We start from the raw sequence: 18,508 nt of genomic DNA on the forward strand, positions 1-18,508 counted from the left end.
TCTCCCCTTCCCTTTCTTTTCTACATTGAGGGGAGCCAGCAGCCATGACTGTTGGGTGGCAGGGAGTTCCAGGTGCCCTCAAAGACCCCTGAGGTGCAGGAAATGCCAGGCTTGACTCATCTGAAGTGAGAGCAGAATTAGGATTAGGGCCAGGGAGGAGCACAGCACAGCCCCCCTTTAGTAACATTAGGCTCCCTGTGGGTTGCCTTCCCAGATTTCCTTCCTTTACATCTTACAAAGTAGAGCGGGGGGTGGGGGGGGCAGCCGGCCGTTGTGATTCTTTTATTCCACTGGAACCATAAAGAAGCAATTACCCAGCTGCATTTAAGCTGACACCCCAAAAGTTCAGCCAGCAGGTGATAGAAGTGGGGGAGGAGAGGATTCACAAAGCAGGGGATTAATCAGGATCTGCCCCCCCCCTTCCCCCCAGCCTGGACTCCAGGAAAAACCTGTGCATCTCAGGATCCTTTCTCTGGAATGAAAATGCCAATTCGCTGATCTGCAGGAGGGAAAATGCAAAGCAATTAAAATCTTGGGGTGAGGAGCGTTGCCCCCCCTTCCTTCCTTCCATTCGATCCAAGGCTTCTCCTGGGAAGCAGCAGCAACATTCATTTGGCTCCCAGGGAGTCCAGAAGTTCACCCTAGCCCTGCAGGGACCTCTGGCATCTGGCCGGCTGGGGCAGCGGGCAGGGGGGGCCGTGGGGGCGTGTGCAGTTCAGGAGGCTGAAAGGCTGGGGCCAAGTGCAGCCGGCCCTGGGAGGGGGCTTAAAAGCGCCAATATTGTCTTCCCGGGCAATAAAAAATTCCCAGCAGGCTCTTGTCGGTTTCAGGTCATTAACCTGTTTTTATTGAAAGGTTGTTTACAGCAGTCATAAATAGATTTCTTTCTGTGCCTCTCCAGCAAAGAGCCATCGTGAGACCCCGGGAAAGGGGGGCGGGCGGCAGCTGGGAAGAAAGCCGCAGCCCTGAGACACCGAAAGGGGAGGGGGCTCTCCAACTGTGCAAGAGCAATTTCCAGCAAGTTGCTCTGGGTTGGATAATGCCAATGGCTCAGACGGTCTCATCTCACCAGGAAAAGCACCTCCGGTGTGCTTAAATCCATCCACTCGACTGGGGGAAAAGCAGCCGGACTCTGCAAAGTTCAAACCCAGAGTGGGAAGGGGGGGGCTCAAGCATGGCGTGCGGGGGAGCTGAAACCACTCATAGCCAACCAAGCTGGGAAAAACCAGGAGAGGCTGCAAGCGGCAAGTCCTCCCAGGTACGGCGCATCCAGAAATGCAAGTCAATAATTCAGAGCCCTGTACGGAAGGTCTCCCCAGCAGCTACGGAGCTGCCCTTGCTGCCCTCTGCCAGAGTCTTCAGGTGGCCTGGAAGAATCGCCACATCCTGGAGCGAACAGGCCCCCTCACCCATCCTCAAATCCCAGGATTCAAGATTTCCCCTCTAGATCAAATCCACCACTGGAAGCAGTTAGGAGACGCGGCTGCCTTTCCTGGCTCCTGCCGGACGTGGCTTCAAAGGACGGGCTGAAGGAGGCGATCCCTGGTGGCCCAGGTGGAATTTGGGCCAGGTACTTTCAGGAATTCTAGGTCTGGCCACAAAGAACGGGAAATTCCAACCAGATTTCCCCATAGGAGGCTGGCAGATAATCCAAAACTGACAAGCAAGCACCAAGCTGGAACCGATGTGGGAAGGATGCCTAGAAATACTAGAGATAATTATATGGGATAGGAAAACCGCAAGCAGAATAAGCTTTTAATGATTAATTGTATTCCAACGTTTAATTTTAACTCTGATTTTTAATTGCAGGAATGCTGCTTCTATCCTTTTAGTACCGGAAGCTGCTGTGCTGGTCGAAGAAACAGAAAGCCCATTGGAAAGCCAATAAATAACTGAATCAGCCAAGCAAACACCTGCATGCATCTTCTGTTGCTCTGCTCTGCGCAGCCCCCACCCCCACCCACCCCCACCGGGCCAGCTGCCGTCTCTGGCAACACACAAAGCACACTGCAGGCGCAAGGCTGAGGGGAGAAGGGCAGCCCCCTTCCTTCCCACTTGCTAAGAAGGCACGGGGAATAATCTTCATCATCACCATCATCACCATCAGTTATTAGATGTGCATGCCGCCTGACTTTCAGGGTCCCTGTGCAGTTCCTGCGATGATATTCCCATCTCTGGGGGACCCCCTGATTTTGTCCCATCCTCTTCAGGAGGGGCAGCCTTCAAAATGCGGATCTCCTCATAAGAGAAGGTCTTTCTCTTCTCCTGCAGGGCTCACCAAGGTGGTGCGTGTATGCGTGTGCAAGGAGAGATCAGTAGGAAGGGAGGAAGGGCTGGCTTTTCCATCCTGAAAGCAGTGGAAGTAAATGGGATGGGCGGGAGTGAAATATTGGGCTTGGAGTCCCTTTCTATCATCCTAAACTACCTGTATGTTTTGGAGGGAGGGAGGAAATGCATTTCACTCAAACAGTGGGGGATGCTCACCCTTTCAATTCCCATCTGTGGCCAAACGGCCACAGACAAAAAAAGTCTCCGAAACCTCCAGGCCCACCAGGCCTGGCAGCCCCGGGCGAGACAGCAGAGCGGTGACTCACTTGAAGGTGTGCAAGTGCAGGCAAAGCCCGCAGGGAGGACAAATGGCCCGTCCCTTCCTTATCGTCCAGATCCCTCCGGCCAAGGCAGCACCATATGCAGCCTCTGCTTTTTCCGGAGGGGAGGGGAGAGAGGGTGTCAGGCAGCTCTCCACCAATGTCAGCCGGCTGATAATTATGGAGGGCATCTTCTCCGGAGAGAAGGTGCGCAGGGGAGCAAGTCACTTAGCAACCGAGCGGTGCCCATGGAGTGGCCGAGCGACCAGCCATTTTCCCCTGCCCTTCCCTGGTGGTGCCAGGCGAGCACAAACAGCGATAGGCAGCCGCACAATAGCTCTTGACACACAAATAGGTTAACATAATAAAGCCAGCTTTAGCCGGCTCACTCCAGGGAGAGAAGCAATTCGCCCGGCCAAGAGGAGTAATGAAGCCTCCGGCTTTTGTGTGCGGCATTAGCAGGGAGAGGAATCGCCCCGTGATTGAATTACCTGGGGTGAACATTCGCTTTTCCCTAAGAACGCGCCAGGCGGGAGGAAGGCCTAGCGGTTCCTCACCCCGGCTGGGGCAAAAAGACCCCCCATGTCATCGGCCACACTCCCTTAGAGCACCCCCTTTTCCTGTTGGAGAGAGAGGCGCCCCCCAAGTGCCTTTCACAGACAGAAGCCAGGGCACCAAGGCTCCAGTTTCAGAAGAGACCACAAACCTTTTCGTGGCTTCTCTCCGGTCTTAGAAAGTCGTGGACTCTTGCAAGCAGAGAGAAAGGAGGAAAAAATAATCCACAACTTGAAAGTGGACCTTTGGGCCTGCTTTTCTATCTTTCACACATCCACAATATGGACTAGCAACTTGAACATGGACTCAACCTAAGGTAACAATAATTCACGCCCTTCTCGGGCCGTCCCGCAGTCCTTGGCCAAATGTATCATCCTACACAGACAGCTTCAGACTGGGAATTGGGGGGGGGGGGGAGAATGGCATCACATCCATCACTTTATCCAAATAATTGAGCAAGGCTGAAGATAGAGACCAGAATATAAATACTCCTGCCAGGGGTGAGTAATGTTGCAGAATCAGAGACCCCTCCTCAGGAAAACAGGCCCCACCCCTCTACTACTCTCTGACAATCTGAGTGAAATCCACTCCCCCCACCCCCCCCAGGAGAAGCCATCTGAAGGGCCTGCATGACTCTCTCTCTCTCTCTGCAGCCTTGGGTAACAGAGGAAGATTCAGTGGCTTCGAGGCTTAAATTTTTAATGCGGCTCCCTCTTTAGACTTGAAATATCTCGCAGCGTGAAACTGAGAGGAAGGCGGCAGAATGGAGATTTATTGACCTGTTCGAGCCAGTGGCGGATCTGCAGGCAGAGAAGAGAGTGCAGAGGCCAGCCTGGGAGGCTTTTAAAGGCAGGAAGGACACAAAGGATTCCCAGCACTTCCTTCTCCCAATAAAGATCAGTAAATGCCCCTAACAGATCAAAGGAGACCAGGCACCCTTTCCGGCCGTAAGACAAAAATACCAGGGACCTACAGGTGACCGAGCAAAGCACTGGCCAATTGTGCAGGCTTCTAAGTCCTGCAGAGTTCTGAGCAGGCAGACGGTATAAAATTCCAGGGGGAAAAGTCATTCCCTCCATAGGCCACGAAAAGAGAGAAGAGAAAGGAGTTGCTGCTATTCCCTCACAGCCTCAAAGGTTCTCCAATTTCACAATGTTGAGTCAAGGCAAGTCAGGCATTTTCTCCCAGTACTGAAGCTCAAAGGTTTCACTTGAGTTGGCTGACATTAAAAAGCGTGCAGATTTTAACATTTTACAGAATTTGTTATCCTGGTTGGTCTGGAAAAAGCCCTTGCAGTTATGTGTAAACCTCCCCTTTTTATTCAACAGATATGGCATCTTCATATTCAGAATCCCTATTTCAGTGAATTCACAATCATAATCAGGATTAAATCAAACAGGACCCAGTAATCCTGTTCTTATTTAAAGGCCCGGCTGAAGAGCAGGTCCTTTGCTCCGGTGCTTTTTCATTCTCTCCAACAAAATTCCCTCCAAAGTCTGAAATTTGAAAACTTTTTTTCCAAGCAAGCCGGGAAAGGGGGGGGGGAGTCTTATGCATTATTCTGAGCACGTCGTCGCCTCACACACTTTGCACAATGAGGCGTTGACGTCCCAAAGCCACAGCCTACACTTGACCCCTGGACTCCAGGGCCCAGACGCCCAACCCTGAATGCCGCCTTCTCCATTGTAAAAAGGCCTCTAGGTTCACCCACCTGCTCTAGACAGCCTCCTCATAGCAGATGGGGAAGGGGGGGGGGGCTTCACCTGCAGGGGTTCCAGACAGATTTGATGGTGAGGAGCCAAAGTCCCAAGTCAGTAGGAGCCTCCTTCCAGAGAGCCAGGGACAGTCGGCAGGCAGACTCTGTGGCCTGGGGGGATTTAACCTTCCTGATTATGTTTTGATCCAACTTGGGGGGGGGGCTTCACAAGGCCACCATCAAGGTTTTCAGTTGGGCGGGAGGAGATCTGACTTGCCTCCCAGAGTCTGGGCTCAGAGGAGGCTAAAACCAGACAGTCGCACGCCTGCTCAGCTCAAGAAGCTTTGGGGAGGGGGACAGCACCCCCACCACCCTCCCCAACCGCCCGGCCTTCCCCAAGCCCAAACTCTCCCAGGGCCCCCAGGGTGCAGCCCCTGAAAGTCCTCTCAGCACAGGCCCCATTTGGCCCTCCCATGCAGTGAGGGGAGGGGGGGATAAGTAAGTGGTCTCAGAGGCTCCCCCCACGCCTCTCCCGGCCCCCTTCCTCCAGGCCCGGCTTTGCCACCCGGCAGCAGCGATGCTATTTCTTCCTCCCAGTTTGGGAAAGAAAGCAGGCCTTGTGCCTGGCTGGGGCGGTTCAAGGGCAGCAGCGGAAAGCCCTTGTGAGGGAGTTGTGCCATTGCCGCTAGAAACAAGGGCACCTGCCCAAGCGCCCAATGAGGCTGCAGACAGAAAGGCCAGCCGTGCCAGGGCTGCCCCTCCCCCTCCCCCCCCGCGGACTTCCTTGCAAAACCATCCAAGGGCCACACAGACAGAAAGTGCCCCAAAGGGGAACTGAGCCCCTCGCACGAAGCCCCCATCTCCATCCTGGGGGGGCTGTTTCTGGGAGGGGGGAGCTGTGGGTGAGAATTTTCCTTCTTAGAGCTAATAGGGTCTCTCCTGCCCCTCCCCCCACAAGGCCTCCGTGGCTTCCTCAAGGCTGCCCCCCCCCCAGAAGGCTCCGGTGGGAGAAGACTAGCGGGCCTGGCCCAGAGGGAGGGGAGGTTGGAGGCCCCCCTGAAAGGCCCCAAAGGAGGCACAGAGGCGCCAACTTTGCTCAGCCCCAGCCCGCTCAATCCCCCCCTTGGCTAGGAGGGGAGACTTCACAACGGGCCACAGACTGCCCAGACCCCCCGCGGCCGCTTTCCTCCCCTGGCCGGAGCTCTTCCAATCGGCCACCGACCCAGCGGGAGCCACAGGCCCTCAGGACCCCCCTCCGCCCCCCCCGCACACCTGAGCAAAGCAACGGCTGCTCATGGCGGGTGGGGGCGCTTCTCAGCCGCCCCAAAGAGACGCTCTGCCATCGGGCGAAGGGGAAGCGCCGGGGCGGCGGACGGAGGGAGGCGCAAGGACGGGGCGGACCGTCCCAGCCAGACGCGCCGCCTGCCCTGCCCGCCATCCCCTTTACCATCTCGGTGCGGCTCCGGTTGGGCTTCAGGGCGCCTCGGGCGAGAGCAGCAGCCGCCGCCGCCTCCACCGCCGCCGCCGCCGGGTCCTCGCGGCCATGAAGGGAGCCGAGCCAGGAGCGCCGCCGATGCCGCCGCGATCCTCAGGGGCCGCCCGGGCGCGGCCTGGCCCGGCCGGGGCTCGGCGGGGGTGGCCAGCCGCCAGCGGGGCTCACATCCTGCCGGGGCCGCGCGCGGCGTTGCCGGAGCAGCCCAGACGACATGGAGGAGGGCGGCGGGGCTGGTCCCTTTGTGTGCCGCCGCCGCCGCCGCCGCCGCCGCGCCGAGCAGCCGGGCGAGGGGCTCCGGGGCAGAGCCGGCGGAGGAAGCGGGCCGGCCAGATGCAGAGCGCGGCTCGGGGTGCCGGGCGCCGGGCTTGAGCCGCCCCGGGGACGCCGCTCCGCCGCCTTCCTTCCCCGCAGCGCTGAGCGAGGCGGCTCCGGCGGCTCCACGCAGCGGCGGCTCCCGCGCAACCTCCCTCCGCGGCGGCGGCGGCGACTCTGAGCCGCGCAGCGCTTGCGCCTCCTGCGCTCTGCCCGGCTGGCGGCCCACGCGGCCCGGCCACGCCCCCCGCCCCCCCCGGGCCCGCGTTGCCCGGGCGACGGCGCCAAGCGTCCTCCCCCCGCCGGAGGGGGCGGGGCCTCGGCAGCCACGCGGCCGAATTGGCGGGTGGGCTCCCGGTGCCCTTGCAGCGCTCCGGAGGTCTGCAGGCGGGCTTTCCGTGGGGCTCCCCCGCCCCTAAAACCGCAGGCCCCGGGAGGCGGCGGCGGCCCCTTTGCAACCCCTGTGCGCCTGCGAGCGAGGCTTGGGCGGAATGAATCCCGTCGTCCCCAGCCGGCAACAGGGCTTCTGCCGCGAAGCCCTTCCTAAGGCGGTGCTGGGCTCCGGTCCCGGGCAGCCGGAAGGGAGGTGGCAGCCCGCCCGCCCACCTGTCTCGGGAAGATCTCTTTTTATCGCTGGTATCTGAAGGCAGCTTTTCTGACAGGCTCCGTTGGCTACTCGGCCAGGGTCCCATACGCCCTCTTATCCTCCGCCAGCCCGACCTCTGGAACTGGGCAGCTTCCAGCCCTCTCCTCCCAGAACCCCACCTGGGGCACCAACCACCTTCACCCCCCTCAGAAGCCACACACCTACCCACGTCCCTCTGCCTGGCTCTTTATAGAGCATACAAATCACAGCCACAAGGGCAGCCCGTTTCCTCTTCTCACAGCTCTGCTGTGCTGCCACACGGAGGGAGAGAGATTTCCCGGGCATTAAAACCCGGCCTTTCTCCTCCGGCTTCAATGCCTTGAAAGCCCCATCAGATCCGGCTTTCTTTTCCACAAAGTTATTGACTTATCAAGGTTAAAATACGCTCAGCGCAGTCCAAGCAAAGAGGGCTCCCTCTGCATTATGCTGTCATCGGGAGCCGTGTTTTCATGGCAACAGGCCTCCTTTTCTGCACATTAAACGGTTGAGTTGTGCAAAGTTCAGACATTACATAAACAGAGAGGTAACAACAACAACAAAAATCAATGGACGCGCAGGCATGGGAAGAGAAGATAGCATTGATTGGCTGGGCCATCAATAGGTGGGGATCAGGGCTTCTCGGCCTCTGCGGAACCTTCCTGTATGGGCGAGAAAACAATGGGCTGAAGGACATGCTGAAAGAGAGAGGAGAGGCACAGAGAACACCTCAGAATCTGCCTTTCCAGATGTCAGGATTTAATTAATAGTTGCCTCTTACTCTCTGCTGCAGCTCAGCTGAATTCATAACCATTTTCTGCACCACCCATTGAGTGCCAGGTTTGCAAGCTGAAAGCAATCACCCCCTGGAGAAGGGGTCCTCCCCAAGCCCTTTCTTCAGCCCCCCCCCCCCCATATTTCAGAGTCAGACCTTTAAAGCTGCACCCAACCAAGCAGCCCTAAAGTTACAGAGGCAACCACTTTGCCTGGGTCAGGAAAAGAAAGCCCCTTGTGAGGTCTTTGCTCTCTGGGATCCGAAGGGCTTTTCTGGCCTCAGAATGTTTCAGGGAAAGCTTCTTATTCTTTAGATGGGAAACAAGCCACTTCCCAGCCCAAAGAGGGAACCAATGAGATGCCCGTGAGATGCCTGAGCAGGAGAGAAGCTAGAGATCCCAAGCCCACCCACCCAAGGGGCAAAATTTAAACTAAGGTCTCTGCAATCTCAGCCAGCCTCACCTGAGAAGAGTACCTGAAGCCCATCTATTCCAAGCCCCAATAATGAAGCCCTGCAGCCTTTTAACAGACAAGAGCAGGGATTGGATCTTGTTCCAAGGGAGGGAGGGAGGGGGGGCAGTGAGGAAAGGACTGGCTGAAACAGCTTTCTGGGGGTGGGGGATGCTGGGACCAAGGAGCCCACCACAGACACAGCAGCATCAATCTATCCGGCTCATGGGAGAGATCTAAGGGGCAGCAAAGGAAATGCAGCATAAAGGTAACATCCCTTGTGAAAGAGGGCTGGGGGGGTCTACTAAAGGGGCCCTCTCCCCAGCCTCCTTTCCGGGTGAGGGCATTTTTTGCAATTGGGCCCATAAAGGGGATGTATTTCCTGTTGGCTGAAAGAGGCCGACCATTTCCGATTCAGGGGCAATTTCATGCATCCGAAGCTTCTCCGGCGGAGAAACCCCGCTGGCTCTTCTCCATCCCAGCTGGCCCCGAAGCCCAGTCCAAGGAGAGGAGAGACGACACCAACATCCCACGTGCTCAGAATCTTGTGCGACCTTTCCGTTGTCAACTCAAACACTGCAGGGCGGCAGTGATGAAACGTTTGGAGGCTGGCACTCGGTCAGGTCGTTGAAGACGACTTGAAGTGCCCGGTGGTCTCATTTCCACACAAGCTCAATGCCCCAGTGGAATGTCCCAATTAAACTCTGCCTCAAAAACAATTTAAACTCCATTAAAGTGTTTCCAATTTGGAGCACATTATCTGCATTGGTCATCCAGGGACTCCCAACTCCCACCAGGCCAGGCCTGGGCAATTAGGCAGAGATGGACAGACCGGGTCAGCCTGCCTCTTCTGCCAGGCAAGGCTCTGGTCCAACTTCTCACCTTACAGAATAGCAGCCTGGCTAAAACAGGCCCAAACTGGCCTCGGGCAGGAGCCGAGGGCATCCGGAAAGGCCACATTGATAGAAAACATCCTGGCAGGACAAGCCCGCCCACCCCAAATTGCAGGGCAGCCTCATGAAATCAAAGGGGAGCCATTTGACAGGCAGAGCAATTCACCAGAGGGGTGCAAAGGGCCCCTGTGCTTATTGCTTCCTGCAGCAACAGGTTGGCACCTCTGGAATCCGTGACTCCTGCAAGACTTTGATCTTTAATGTGGGGGGGAGGCCTCCTGCAAGGACTTCCCATGCTCTTTGACTGCAAAGGGAAGTGGGGTGGGGGTGGGGGGCAGAGATGCTTTAGAAGTCTCGGCCAATAAAGAAGGGGAAATTGCAGCCGGCCTTTGATGGTGTTTTCCGAGGGTGGGGGGCAGTGAAGAGCCAGACTTGCCCCATAAAAGTCACACCTCCTTCACACAAGGACGCGTCGAGACACCCTCCCCCGGTTCACTCACCAAGGGTATCTCATAACCTAGAGAGACTCTTCCGAATGTTGCTGTCTGGGGAAGCTCAAAAATGTCCTTGGAGCGTTTTCAGAAAGAGAAGCTCCCCTTCTCCAACTAGCATGAAGTTTTGCAGGCTGGCCCCCACGACAGGAAGCGGGAGAGGAAATCGGTGAACAGTTTCCCTTCAGCTGTGCAGTCAAAGCCCCCCTTGGTGAAAGACCAAGGGATGCCCCACGGAAGAACTGGGAGAAGCAGCCGAGCAGGGTGCGCCAGGCCCAGGGAGACCTGGCACTGGCTCTTGCCCCCATCAAGACAAGAATTCCTCACAGAGCAGGCTGACCCAAACTTCCCCACCGCTCCGGCCACCGATACGGTATAGGGAGCTGTGGGGAGCGCTGTCTCTTCTGATCCGGTGCCTGACGTGGCTGTGGGAATCGCGGCTTCTGCAGAGACGTGGCAGAGCCAGAGCAGGCAAGAGAAAGAGGCAGGCAGGGAGCCTTTCTGGCTGGGTTCCCGCTGGGACGTTGCCCGTTTTTCAAACAAGCGTGTTTTGCTGCTGAAATTCCAGATGGAAACGGGAAAAATATTGGCAGTTCTAAAAAACGGTTCTAGAGAGTAGGAATAACAAGGCCAAAACAACAGAGCCACAAATTCCAAGATTTCTTTGGCAGAGAGCGATGGGCATCCATTTACTGGCAGAGGAAACCGGAGGGCCGTGCTGAAGGTTGGGCACTGGGTCCTTTCAATCAGCTGCTTACAACTGCCCCCCAATCCCTGTTGTGCCCCCCTCCCCCGTAGGCTTGGAGCTGCTCTCCCACATCGCTAGAAGGGTATCTCCTTTCTGGAAAAAATATGGCCTTTTCAGCAAGTCCTCCATCAGGATTCAGGCCAGGGGAGAGCCCCACTCTCCATCTCCACCCTTTGGGTCTCCTTATCTGAAGCAGTTGCTTTGATCGCCCAGGGAGGCGGAGGGGGAGGCAGAGGGAGAGGCTGCAAACTCTTCCCCAAAAAGGCTCCATGCTGCTTCCCAGGAAAGGATAGGGGAAGAAAGGCACCTGGGGAAAAGCTGAAGCCTGCTGGACCCCAAAGCTTTTGGGGGGGCAGCTATAAGAGCGGTAAAAGCTTCCCAGACAGGGCACTGATCCCTCCCTGGGATCTCCAGGCACACAGGAAGTGGGGGAATGCCTTGGGGAAGGGCCCTCTGGGGCCAACCTCAGTATCCGAGGAGCCCAGGGCCTCACCAGCCCCCGACCTCCTTTGCAGAGCCCAGATTGCTTCTGATGCCACCTGGGCCCGGAGAGGCTGGGGAAACATTGACCGGAGAACCTCTGGGACTAGTTACAGGTGAAAAGGGAAGGGGGCTCAGAGTCCTCTTCCCTCCCCAAGCCTATGATTAGCTTGATTATGGTCATTAACTTGGCCAGCAATTTCCCCCTTTTATCTCTGGCTTGCATCAAAGAGAATTGTGGGAATCCTCCCCTCCTTCCCATTTTAGTGTGCCCCCCCCTTCTTATTAGCTTCAGTGCAGAAATTCTGGGCAAACCGAGCGGTGCAATTAACTATGCATGTGGCTTTATTTGTCTCTCTGAGTGTGTGTGTGTGTGTGTGTGTGTGTGTGTGTGTTTGCATGTGTACAGGCTTTGCACAAAAAGGGGAAAGAGCTATCTATTTTTGTGCGTCCCTTCTGGGAAACGGCAAGCGGTGGGCCTCTCGCTCTCTCGCCTCCCCTCTCCCCCCTCGGAAGCCTCCATTATCCACAGCTGCTTAATTGAAGAGGGGAGCTGGCTGGCGCTGGAGTGGAAGCTGCCTAAAAGCCTGGCCACGCGGGAACCTCGCCTTATAAATGGATTCGCGGGAGGGAGGCCTTAATTACAGAGGCTTCTATGGCACCGGCGGGTTTTACGGCAGCCGGAACGGGGTGGGGGCCATTCTGGCTAAAACAACTGGAGTAGCCTCCACTTTATGTCCCCGGGAATATTAAGTGGGCCCTAGAAACCGATTAAGGCTGCCCCGCCATCAAGAATTGATGAGCAAGCACAGGACCTGGGGAGGGGACGAGGGAGGAGCGGGTAGCCCATTAAAGACGACCTCCCCCGGGGGATCTAGCCCCAAGGCAGGCTTGGGAACCAGGGTGAGGAACATGGGCCTGCAGGCTCTGGCCACTTTTCATCCCCGAGACTGGACCCATGACTCCTCTAAATGCAGAGCACCTGTGGGTGGGTTTTTACCCTCCCCCACTCCGGCCTTCCATAGAGCCCACAGCCACAAGCCCCCAAACTCCAGGTCGGCTGTCCCCCAAGTCCCAAGCCGGAAGGCCTGGAGTGGCTTTAAAGGGTCCCAAGTGGGGATGGACAGGGCACTGCCTGTCAATCACTCTTGTAAATCTGTGTGTCAGCCTGCGGCTCCCCAATTAACATGAGCTGCTAAGATTACTCACCTTCTCCCTGCAAGCAAAGTTTGGGGAATTAATCTCCTCTGCCATGGACCAGGGAGGGTCATCCATGGCTGGGCTGTCCCCGTAACGGCTGGCGGGTGGGGGGCTCCATTGATGCGAACTGCCCTTCTCAGAGGAGGTGAGGTGGGAGACCCTCCTCTGGTCCCAGTCCTGGGCAGCAGAGAGCTGTCCAACTCCTGGACAAGGGGGTGGGGGCAGGGGCGATGCTCCAGGCACCGAGGGCAGAAAGGCCTGGGGAAGCCTCCTCCCCCCACAGCTCTGCCACTCTCCCCTGCTTGGGCTCTAGCAAAGGGGAGGGGCAGCCCCCACTCTGAGCGACGCTAATCCTCAGCCTTGGCAGAGGTCAATTCCACCATGACCCACACCTGTCCCTGGGATGAGGAGGCAGAAGCTGCCTGGCAACTGCTCGGGTGCCCCTTCCTGGGGGGAGGGGGGTGCAGGGCAAACCCACAGGAACCATTTCTTATTGTGGATCCAGGGCAAAGTCGAGGGATCTCCTGAGCCCCAAAACTGCAGCTAGACCTGCCGTTACGCTCAGGGCGTCTGTAAGCCGAAGGCAACTTCTGTGGGTCGTTAGCTTGGTTAACAGGCAACCCACGTCCCAGAGCTGCGCATCGGAGTGTCGGCTGACGGGCAAGCTCTGCTGGGAGTCTGAGGCCGGATCGATACGCCTGAAGGGAGGCACCAGGAGTCGGGCCACCCACGTCCAGATGGGGGCAAGAAACCTCCGCTCGGTGCCAGTGGGGGCCGATTCCCACCTTCCCAGAGATCCCAAGGAGAGGGGAGCGAAACCGCCTGGGAAAGGAAAGCCCCCGGCTGGCTAATCGATTTCCCTGAGTCAGAAAGAGACAAATTGTCCAAAGGCCTCAGCCCTTAAACACCACCTTCCCTAATGCAATTTTACAATTTCCTATAATTGAGTCGCCGCGTAACTTTCCTCACTTTCTCCCTGCTTATTACTTGAACTGGGTTGATGGTCTTCAGGGAAGAGAGAAAAAGACCAGGGCTGCCCTCTCCCCCACCGGGCCAAGTGGGAGAGGGGAGGGGGGCACCTGCCCTGGGGGTCGCTCCCCCTTGCAACTGGCTTGTTCAGGCACACCGTGGCCGATGCGGGAGCCATGACAGCCCCGGAATCCAGAATGTCTTCGTGGCGGGTTGGCTAAAGAGATAAGAATGGGCTCCCGTGGATGGAAGGATCACTCCTTCCCATTGCTTGTCTTCATGTCTAATTCAAGGCAGCCAAAGAGAGAGACAAGGTGGCACCTCCTGCCAGGCAAACTCAGCTCTGGAAGTTTCTTGGGGGTGAAGGGAGGCCAGGCGTTGTTGGGACTTGGGATCGGCTGGGGTCCCCTAACCGAAGACTAACCGGCTCCCTTTGTGCTTGGCTTCTCAGGACCAAGCGATGCTGTCAGAGTTTCCTTTTGCTTTGCATCTCTGGGAAGAGCAGGTGGCAGGCGGTGGATCAAGAGAAAACCTGAGCAGCAGAGAAACGATTCTGCCCAGAGTGAATAAACCTGATGGAGGTTTAAAGCAACTTAAGAGAAGTGAAGTTGGAGAGGCACCCCATGTCTGGTTGGGGGGAGGGGGCTCCAGCAAAGTGACCTTCCTTGGAGGTGCCCTGAGAGGCCTCCCAGTCCGAAGTGTTCCTCCATCCCGGCCTGACTCCCTCGTGCCAGGCCTGGCGCAGGGCCTGCCGTCCTTGGCCAAGGTTGATGGGAGGCAAAAGGCTCACGGGGTGGATGGTGAGGGGGGGGGCAGCTTTTCTCAAGGTTAGAGCTGACAATTAAAGGCCGGCATTTGCATGCGGCACGTGACTCTGCTAATTGCAGGTTGAAGAGGGAAATGAGTTTTAGGTAGAATTGTTTGCAGGAGGGGAGGGAAGCAGCACCTGCCGGCGTTAACTCCTTGGGCTCCTCAGCGCTCAGCAACCACGTCGGCCCAGCGCCCGTCAAGGGTGGGGTTTGGCTCCAAGGCCACAAGCCAATCCAGGATTCAGCCTTGGGCAACTCAACCCAGCCCTACCCTGCATCTTGGAGCCAGCCTAGGTTCCCGCAGGCCCTGCCTTTGCCAAGCGGTCCTTGGGCAGGGCTGGGACAAGCCTGAAGCTTGCAAAGGGGTCAACCCTCTCGGACCACCCCCCCCAGCTCCAGCCTGCAGGACCCACCTCCCCCGCCACCATCTGCAGCCACTTTGCAAGTGATTGGGGAAGGCACCTGGGAAGGAGGGTGTGGGGCGGGCGCCGGGCTTAATTTGCTCTCCTCATTTGATCAAGAGCAGGGTGACATTTGGCAAAAGTTGCTGATGAAGGATTGAGTGATTAATTGCCATGGCAACCAACCTTCGGCTTAATGATGGGGATGAGTCGCAGCAGAAGACAAAAGCCAGCCCTGCGGGGGCGCGCAAGTGGCAGTGGGGGGAGGCTGGGGTGAAGGAGGGGGAGGGGGGGCAGACCCCCAAGTCAGAAAGTGGCTTCTGAGGAGGGGGATCCAATCCCCAAGCAATTACCCAGGATTGAAGGGGGAGCAATCAGGCTGGGGCTTAATGAGACTCACCTGCAGTGTTGCCATGCCAACCAAATTTAGAGGATCCACGCGCTAAAAAAAGGAGACGGGAACAAGGGAAGCCTCCAAGACAGCAGGGCTCCAACTCTCAGAATTCCCAGCCAGGCTGGCTCTGGGACGGAAGCACAGCCATCCGGCCTCCCCAGCCCCCATCACCAACTCCTCTCTAGGCTGTCCCAGTTTGGAGGTCCCCATCGTGGGACTGGAGGGTAATTCTGCCCCTGACCAGAGAGGGCACCAGAGGTCCATCAGAAGAGCAGTGGATCCCCCTGCTGGCAAGCAAGGATATTTTCAGTGGCACAAAGATGAGATTATTTTACAGGCGAGGCCCTCCACTTTCAATCTTGGTCTGGATGGGGCACCTAGGAAACTCCTTGAAGCAAACCCCTATCAGACCGGGAGTAGACATGAAGCTCCTTGCTGGCTTCTCCTCTTTGCTGTGGTTCCCATGGCAGAGAAGCTCCAGCTGTGAGTCAGATCCGAGCTGGTCTTGCTGTGAATTAAAGTAGATTAGGAGACATGGCAACCATTAAGTTGGAGGGGAGGAGAGGAGGAGATGAGGCCGGCAGAAACGCGATCCTTCTGAGCATAATGGAGAACCAGCCAGCGGGGCTCATCCTGGGAGGGAGGGAGGGGGCAAGAAGAGTCGCCCTCCGATATTTGATACCTGCCAAGACACTAGCAGCCATTCTGGGCTCCACAAAGCTGCAGCTGCAGCAGAGATCAGGTTTTAATGGCAACGGGTCCTCCGGACTGCGGAGCCGGCCGATCGGGCATTAACAGGCTGTAAAAAGGGATCAGACGTAGATTGCGCATTAAAAAATCATCCATGTCAGAGAAAATGGGAAGGTGATTCAGGAGATAAATGTTATGCAGGAGTACGGAGATCTGGCATCTGGGGCAGCCAGAGGGCCCGGGGGGAGGGGATCAGTCCTGGGGCCTCATGCTCTGGATCCCCAGGCAGGTGTGGTGGGCAAGGGCCCAAGGCTTCCATGGGGGGAGGGGGCAGAGAGAGAGATGTGGCTGTCTTTCAGAAGGGGAGAGAAGCCAGAGACTTAGACGGAGGCATCTGAGGTGGTCACCAAGAAGTGGGCAGCCAAGCCAAGCAGCGGTCCATTCATCTCCCCTCAGAAGCTCTTGACCACTCCTCAAAGCTGAGCAGAAGATGGCAGAGCAGCAGAGAGGGCAACCTGGGCCTGATCCAGCTTGGTGCTTTCCTTGCCATCTGCTCAGGTTTGATGTTGTGCCGACTCCGGCGCCCGTTTCTTCCCCAGTTGTGTCCGGGACATTCTCTTGGCTTGGCACCTCCAGCCAAGCTTGGGCTCCTTTGCCTCCATCTTTGCCCATCTTCTTGAAAGGATAAAGATGTTTTAAGAGGTTGCAACGCAACAACGGAACTTGGTCTTTGCACCTCAGAGAATTGCCAGCTTTTGAGGGGGGTGGCAAAGGCTCCTTTCTCTTTTTCTTTGGGTCCCATCCCAACTGCAGTTTCTATTCCTTTCCCCAGGAAGCTGATGGGGAGGGGAGGAAGCCCATTTCCAGTGCCCCCACCTCCCTTTCTGACAACAACTTCAGGAGGCTGGCAGTAAATTTCACGAAGGCAGGCGGAGATACACGGATCTTCACCGCTGTGAATCTTGCTCACCTGGAAGTCCATAAAACACCCTTCCCTGAAGTTCAGCTCCCCCTCCCTGCTTCCCCCCCTCCCCCAGGAATGATGAGCTTCGGCATGAAATACGGCGGCCTCTCTGGCAACTGGGCTTGACATCAAAATGGATGCTGCCATCTGGGAACGCTCCTCTCTCCCATGTGTATTTCTTGGCAAACGTCTCTTGAATTCCTCTCTGGAACACCCGGGCAATTCATCCTGGCTTCCTCTGCCACAAGGGGCAGCTCACAAGGGGCCACTGGGTGGGAGACCCAAAGGCCACCCATGTCCCTAAGCGGGGCAAAAACAAGAAGAGAAAAGGCAGGCTGGCATCTGGGAGCTGCTAGGTCAGATGTCTTCAGTCCAACTCCCCAGCACTCAAGGGCCCTGTCCGGTGGGCCCCTGCCACTCCAGGCATGGGGAGGGGGCTGCTTCTTGGTACCCCATCAAGTCCTTTGCCAGCCTGTCCTGGGACGCTTGGTTGATTTACCTGGCATCCTTCCCTTCACCCTCCGTTCCTCAGTCTCCCCAGAGGCTTTGCTGTTCTCCGAGAGTAAAATCAATGGAAAGCAATGCGTCGGTGGAAGAGAAGGGGGGAGGAGCAACCCCCCCCCCCAGTCTCCCTTAAGATTGTCTTCCATCTCCCGCTGCCCCCTCCAATCCAGCCAGGGCAAGTTTCACTTCAACACCCCCTTGCATGGCTCCCTGTATCCCCAAAGGAAACCTTGCAGGCGCCATGCAAATCCTGGCACAGAGAATGTCAGGCAGCACTTTGCTTTGGAGAGGCACTTAGCCCAGCCCCAAAGCCAGGCTGGCTGGGGATTATGGGTACTGAAGTGCAACACTTCCGAGGGCACTAGGTTGGGAAGGTTGGCACAAATAGTACCAACAACTTAGAACATTTACTAGCCCTCGGACTCCCAGGGACTCTGGGGAGGTTGAGAGACTTCCTTTCTTAGACAGTCAGTAGAGAGGGAAAGGCACTTTGTACATGCCCAGGAACACCTTATTACCGCTTCCCTTCCAGGTGCTGCTTCCTCCCACACCTGCTCTTATTAGCTGGAGCAGCCCCCAGTTTTCCTGGAACCTGATTTGAGGTGTTTTGATCCTCGTTACATGTGACACATTTTAATATCGGGAAAAGAAAATCAGATTTGAAACCCAACAGCCACTTAATGAAGATGTTTCAAAATCACATCCGGCTCTTCCCGAGGCTCCTTTGCTCACCCACCAAGATTAAAGCCCAGGCCTCCGAGAGGAAATCTGGGCTGATTATGCAAATCCAATCTTCTGTTTCCTCATAAATAAGGAATGGAATTTTTTCTCCTCCCTTCTCCTTTCAGAGGAAACCTTCACAGACCGGAGTGGGGGGGAGGACACGGGGGGGGGGAGGATGCCCCACTCGGAGGGATCTTCTTACGGAGGAAGGAAAGGCCCCCTTTTACTTCTCCAACTCAGCCCTTGGCTTTGTGGGAGCCATTCTGGTCAGTTTTGCAACCCAAAGTTTTTGTCAGCCGTCTTAGGAGAAATCATACCCCCCCCAATCCGGCTGCCCTCCCGAGCAGGTAAGGTGGGGAGGATCCTTCTGGCCCATCTCTGGTCCTTCCCCCTCCGCACGAGTCAGTGCCACCTTCCTCTTTTCAGGCTGGAAATCTTCCCTAATTTAGAAAAATGACGGCACGTCGCTTCCTTGCCCCACACAGTCGCTTCTGAAAATTTACTTCAAGGTCCACGGTTGGCAATGTCAAAAGTGATGAAAACCAATAAAAAGAACCAGTGCAGCATGAATAGCTCTCTGGCAGTATCGCGGAAGAGACTGGGGTTTGTATGTGTGCGAGACCATGGGGGGGGGGGGAGAGGGAGCCAGGCGCTCCTGTCTGCACCCAAGTGGATGGATAACTCCTTGTTGATTCCTGACTTCTGTTAAGAGGCCAGCAGGTGCTCAGAACTGGCACTCAGAGTCCTCCT

At 56.7% G+C, this 18,508-nt stretch overlaps 1 protein-coding gene across 4 annotated transcripts in view; it reads right to left on the reverse strand.

Annotated features, from left to right (window-relative positions):
• Nucleotides 1-18,508, reverse strand: part of FAM222A (family with sequence similarity 222 member A) — a 57,659-nt gene that overhangs the window by 20,019 nt on the left and 19,132 nt on the right. The window contains exon 1 of one of the 4 annotated variants that reach the window (XM_087880579.1): nt 7,458-7,712. The exons of 1 other annotated variant lie outside the window; for it this stretch is intronic. The gene's annotated coding sequence lies outside the window, so the exon portion shown is untranslated. Of the gene's footprint in view, nt 1-4,854; nt 6,182-6,286; nt 6,827-7,457; nt 7,713-18,508 lie in introns of those variants that run through there. 2 more of the 4 variants (XM_034428933.3, XM_087880578.1) reach the window with 2 other exon arrangements.

Source organism: Pantherophis guttatus, chromosome 17 (assembly GCF_059756535.1).
Source record: "Pantherophis guttatus breed Tessera chromosome 17, ASM5975653v1, whole genome shotgun sequence".
In the NCBI taxonomy this organism is placed as follows: Eukaryota; Metazoa; Chordata; class Lepidosauria; order Squamata; family Colubridae; genus Pantherophis; species Pantherophis guttatus.